The following is a 6,000-nucleotide window of genomic DNA, read 5'->3' on the forward strand; positions in this document are numbered from 1 at the left end:
TTAAGTTTTGGAATAGGAGTAATTATGGCCATTTTTTCAGTATTGCTTATTGCCAGATTTAGATTTTTTTCGTGGTTCTAGTGTGCCACACTTAGTGTAGTCTTCATTGTTTTCAGAAAACTCATCTTCGTTATTATTACCTACATTTAACTATAAGTTTTCCTTTTCGTCAGTCTCTAAAAGAAAGCCATTGTGGTTTATGTTGACCTTGAAATCTTGAGTCTACAACAAATATTGAAGTCATCATTCTAGAGTATCTCTTTGAAAATTGTTCATTAAATTTGCATGGTGCATTTTCAGACACTCCCCACCCTTTTAGATCTTGACACTTTTTCTCACTGCTGTATCACGTGGTGGTGGCTCAACCTTATCAACCTATACTTCTGCAAAATGAACTTTAAAGTCTGTAGTTGTAAGCTCCTACTGCCCTGATTTGACCATTTCCTCACTTGAATCACCATGCCTAATCTCAAAATTTTAACCTCCTTTGTTTAGACATCCCCTTTACCTTGCTAGTGGTATGCCAAACCACAACCTTAATTAACCATCAGTAATTTTATATTGTGTTTGTGTGGCCAAGATTTTGTTGTGGGGGAGACTACAAGGGTGGTTTCTTTACTTTGTTAAGAGCATCCCCTATGTCTGAGGGAGCCAATGCCAACCCAAGGTTCCAAGACAGAACTGCCAGTGTTGTAGGCTGAGCCTATTAGAAATGGCAGTAACACCTCTTTGAGAACTTATTTCAGACGGATAAAAAGCTGTTGTGCATGAGTAATTGTGGCCAGAGAAGACAGGAGTGAGAATATGTGAGAGAAACAGCTCTGCACATACCAAGGTCAGTGTAGAAGGACGATGAGAAGGTGGACCAGCTGCTGGAGCTGAGATTCCCCTGCAGCCTGTGGTGCAGACCATGGTGAGGCAGGATGTTCCCCTGCAGAACATGGGGAAGCAGAGATCCACTTGCAGGAGCCCCATGCCAGAGAAGGTGGATTCCTGAAGCAGGAAGTCTCCTCTCCCACAGGAGACTTTCATGTCCTTTGCCCCTCGGTGGAGCAGAGAAAACTCTCCTTTAAAAGGAAGCAGCAGCAGAAACAACATGCAAAGAACTGACTGTGACCACTATTGCCCTGTGGTGCTGGCAGGGAGAAGGTAGACAATTGGGAATTAAGTTAGGCTTGGGAAGGAGGGAGGGGTGGCGAGAAGGTGTTTTTGGATTTATGTCCCATAATCTTGCTCTGATTTTGATTGGTAATAAATTCAGCTAATTTGTCTAAATCAAGTCTGTTATGCCCATGGTGGCAATTGGTGAGTGATCTCTCCCTGCCTTTATCTCAACTCATGACTCTTTTGTTGTTTTCTTTTCCCTGTGTAGCTGAGGAGGGGAGTGATAGAATAGCTTTAGTGGGCACCTGGCATTCAGCCAGGGCAAACCACCACAAATTTACTTGTTTATAGGATTTTGAATGTTTTCAAATTAGTACAAAGGAAGAACATTTTTTATTGACGATGCTGGAAGTGATGCTGGAATATGTTAGTAAGCAGTAAAAATTTTGTATTCAATATAAAATATGGTTCTCAGCTCTCTGGATGTGGAAACTTCTCAAAAAGCCAAACTCATGTAGTTCTACTGAAAAAATGAGTGGAAAATTACATTTGGACTGGAGGACACGGGCCAGTTCCTTGGGAGACAGAGGTAGTCATCTCCCAAAGTGCAGAAAGAGTACTATGAGCAGATGGTGTTACAGCTGCATTTGGGTAATAAAGCATGGAGTTGCATAACCCATCTTTATTCTTGTGCTTTAAACAACCATTTTCCCTATCCTTGTGAATCATCCCACTTGAAACTTTCTTGACCCCCTGCATTTCATCAATGATTTTCTGTCTTGCTTCTCTCAGCCTGTCTCATTTTTTAATTTGCTCAGTCCACTTGAGTTCTTTCATTAGACAATCAAGAAAAAAACCAATCCTTTAGAGGGATTAGTAATAAGCCTTAAGGTTGTGTCAAGCAAGCTTATGGTAAAAGGATTTCTTAAACATATCATGCATTAGTGAAAGTGATTGGCTAAAAGGTATGCACTCTTTATCTGTTGCCTGGTTCTCCACTGTGTGTGCCTCCTCAGCCAGCAAGCAGAATTGTTTATCTGGCATCAAAAGATGCCAGATAAAAATGCGAGAGTTCCAGCTAAGGAACACTAGTGCAATTTTATTATACCTGCTTTTGAGAGGTTTTGTCTTACCAAAGTACTATGGTCCTACAGGTGCTGTAGTGGCAGTCTTTGTTCACGTCACTGCAGACTTGCTTATTTCTAATCCCTGCTTATAACCCTAAAGCACATGGAAGCTAAGTTTATATACCATGTCAATAATCACATATTCATTTTTAAATGCATTGTACTTACAACTGACTTCCCTGATTTTTCAAATCATTAAACAATTGTGAACCCTTTTCAATTAAACAGCAAAAATCCAGAGATGCAGAATTAAGGTTCAGTTTCTGACATGTGCAATGAGTATCCCAGAACTAGCTAGCTAGTAGCTACTCTACTTTTCTGTCTTGAGAGTGTTCCTGCCTAGCACAAAGTGCATATCATGATAAATACATCACAACCTTGGATAATTTCTACCTGGCAGCAAGCAGTTCTAGCCAGGGTGCCCAGATCTGACTTTTGAAAGGGAAGAACATGTTTATTATAACTGCCAGTCACTCTGATTGGAGAAAGGCACAGACTGACAGCAGCAGGCTTGAGATTACCAGCAGCTTGAATAAACAGACTGACGTTTTTCTCTCTTTCTCCTTTCACACTGCTGAGGAGAAGAAACAAACGTTTCCCAGCTGTGACAATTTTCTATTTTAAAGTACAATGTCTCTTTTGACTTTTTTATTCATCCAAAATGACTTTATAGACAGTGGGGAGTTCAGATTTAGAATATCTGATCTACTTAGTCAGATAAACACAAGCAATTAACAAGATGAAAAAAAAAGGTTTCATTTTCTGCATCAAAATCTTGTATATTCCTTCCTTTAAATATCTGCAATTCAATCACTGGGTGAGGATTTTACCATTAGAAAGAAATTATACTTTCAAATATAAGAAATAATGAAAGTAGAGGCACATCCTCAACACTGCTACAGATGTTCCTTCCCAGTGATGCCATGTATAATTTTCAGGTAAGACTGGCCCCTAGTTCTGCTCATCCATATGTCAACAGAACCTTGAGCTTTCGAGACCCCATTCAAGCCTTTTAATTACTTAAAGCAGAACATCAAAGGAGACACTTAGTCAGCAAAGAACTGTGAAACTTGTAATAATTGAAAGTAACATCCACACATGCCTGAAAAAAAGATGAGTTGTGAATAAAGCTAGCTACACAGATGGGGAAAAGGCAGAAGAGGAAGAAGGACAGGACTGAAGTTTTGAAACAGAAGCCATAAACAGAAAACATAAGAAGGGCCATCACAACAGAGTCAGAAAACCTAAGCCAGTCCATCTGGACCTGTTCTGTTAGGAAATAATCACAAAGAAATATGAAAGGGAGAGGAAGAGAGGAAAGCTATAAATTCCTGGTTTGGGTATCTTCTGGGGCCATTGAGGACTGAGATTAATTTAACAACTGAGACTGAGTGGTGTCCTGACACCGTGGCTTTTACAGACATCTCTTGAATTTGGTCATTTTAGATTTGATAAGTTCCCCATTAAAAACTGCATCTTTTTACAATGTAACAATTATTCCTATGAGAACCCTTCTTATCATGCAATTAATTACCTGCTTTAGGTATAAATCTAGATGAGGAGAATATGATAAGTAAAAACCATGGTTCACTGGGCCTCTACTCAGTTCTGTAAAGGGACAGAGCAAGCTTTGCAGTTTTGTTTTTGCAGTTGCTAAAAGAATTCCTCCATGTGGCTGGAGATGAACTTTAGCAACCACTGCAGCAGAAAATTCTTCAGTTTTATGTGGTTAGTCACAGTTCTGAACTGCATTTAACTGAAGTTTGTTTTCATTATCTATGAGGGATTTCTTCCTTCCAGAAAAGTTGTTGTATTGAAATGAGGCAGGTATCTGAAACAGATGATTTACATAAATTACATTCACCGTCATGGTACTATGGCTGATTCTGGTATGAATTGTAGTTTAAGCCTCAAAATAAATATGAATTTGTATCTAGAGAGAGTTTAAAGTCACACCCTCATTGATGCATAGCAAGAACAGCTGAACAATAGGTGATACTGATTAGGATAAACATTTTTGTCCCTTGTGAGACTAAAAATAACAATTCGAATGTGGCCTGGTGATCAAATGATTTATTCATCTCTATTATATTAATTAGATCATTGAGAATTGTGTTACTTTAATTATTGAGAAATGGAAGGTTTTTGTGAGGGAATAGGGAACATTTTTAAAAGTCCTTAATGTACGGGCTGATGGGAATTGCTTCCTAAGTGGAAATAGTAGCTCTCATTCAAAAAAGTAAATGCTGCCACTGCAGTATTTCAGGTGAAATTCTTTCTAGAATGCTTCAGTTCTGGTGAAAAGCCAGGAGTTTCTTGGCTTTTTGTTTTGAGTGCAGAAATGTTTCCACAGTTCTGCTACCCTGCAAGAAACTTCACTCAGACAAAATAACAGAAAATGTTAACTTAAAAAACAGACTGTCACAGCTGCAGTTGCTTTTTAAAAGCTTGTCAGAGATGACCAGCTTCATCTTATTCAGAAAGTCAAATACTGCAGAGACATTTGGCTGCTGTCAGTTTAAAATAGCACCATCCTATACACATTTGTCTTCTAAACATATATTTCTTTTTGAACTCATTGCACTGTAAAATCATCTTGTATTCTTTCTATCAGCATCAAAATAGACCCTAAATCTTCCAATGGTGTGTATATATATATTTTAATTGTAAATCTTAAAGATTTACAATTAATGATTTATATTTATAAATATAAATGTAAAATATATTTATAAATATCTTAAAGAGATGTATCTCTAAGATCCAGGTAGTATTTATTTCAACTGGCCTTGTATTTTTGATGTTCTTCATAGAATATTCCCTAAGTTGGGAGAACCTAGCTGCACTGACTCTTGTGACACAAAAGAGGCAAAAAACAGCTAGAAGGTACCTAAGGAACTTTACCTTTAAATCTAATTGTTTTCTTACCCAACTAGCTTTTAATGAGTAAACACAGTAAAATGTTTAAGACTATTTATTGACACCTATATGACTAAACTATCAGAAATGTGGTTCTTTGCAAGTGGTTTGTTGGCCAGCTGCTCAGTCTTGCTTTGAGAACTGTGTTATTCTGAACACCCCAAGAAAAATAAATGTAATAATGAAAAAATGGAAAATCAGGTAAAGCAAAGGGAAAAATTGACATATTTTACCTCCAACCTATCTAATAACCCCCATCAGGAACAAACAGGAATAAATGTAACTGTGCCAAATAAACAACCCTGAGTGTCAGCACTAATGATCTTCTCTACTTACTTCAAGGCACACCATTTATTTAGAGTAAAAGAGGTAATTGGAGGGGTCCAAAGCACTTCTGAGTATTTCCATGTCACAATTCTCTCAAGAATTTCAATTCCCTCATTAAAGCAATGTCATTACCATGACGTGATTGACATTTCTCTAACAATGCACAGCAGAGAGGATCATGTTTTCCAAGCCCACCTCAGCTTTTTCCAGATCCTTAGCTGAGAAAGGCAGTTTTGAAAGCAAACCGAATTCTAAGAGAATGCTTAAAGAAAATGAAAGCCTACAAACTGTACAGAAATTATTATTACACAAAGTTAACTTTATGAGGCAATGTGAAAAAGGGCAGCATCAGAAGCTGTTAAAGGTGCAGCACATCTCATCATTCACTGTATGGGTACTTCAGGGTCAGAACCAGCGCTGAAGTTCTTATGCCTGGCTTTCTCACGCATATAAAAAGCCTCTGGAACTAATATGATGAGACTATGCATGTTTTTTCATGGAAGAATTTTCCATGAATTCTTCTGTA

Source organism: Camarhynchus parvulus, chromosome 5 (assembly GCF_901933205.1).
Source record: "Camarhynchus parvulus chromosome 5, STF_HiC, whole genome shotgun sequence".
Classification (NCBI taxonomy): domain Eukaryota; kingdom Metazoa; phylum Chordata; class Aves; order Passeriformes; family Thraupidae; genus Camarhynchus; species Camarhynchus parvulus.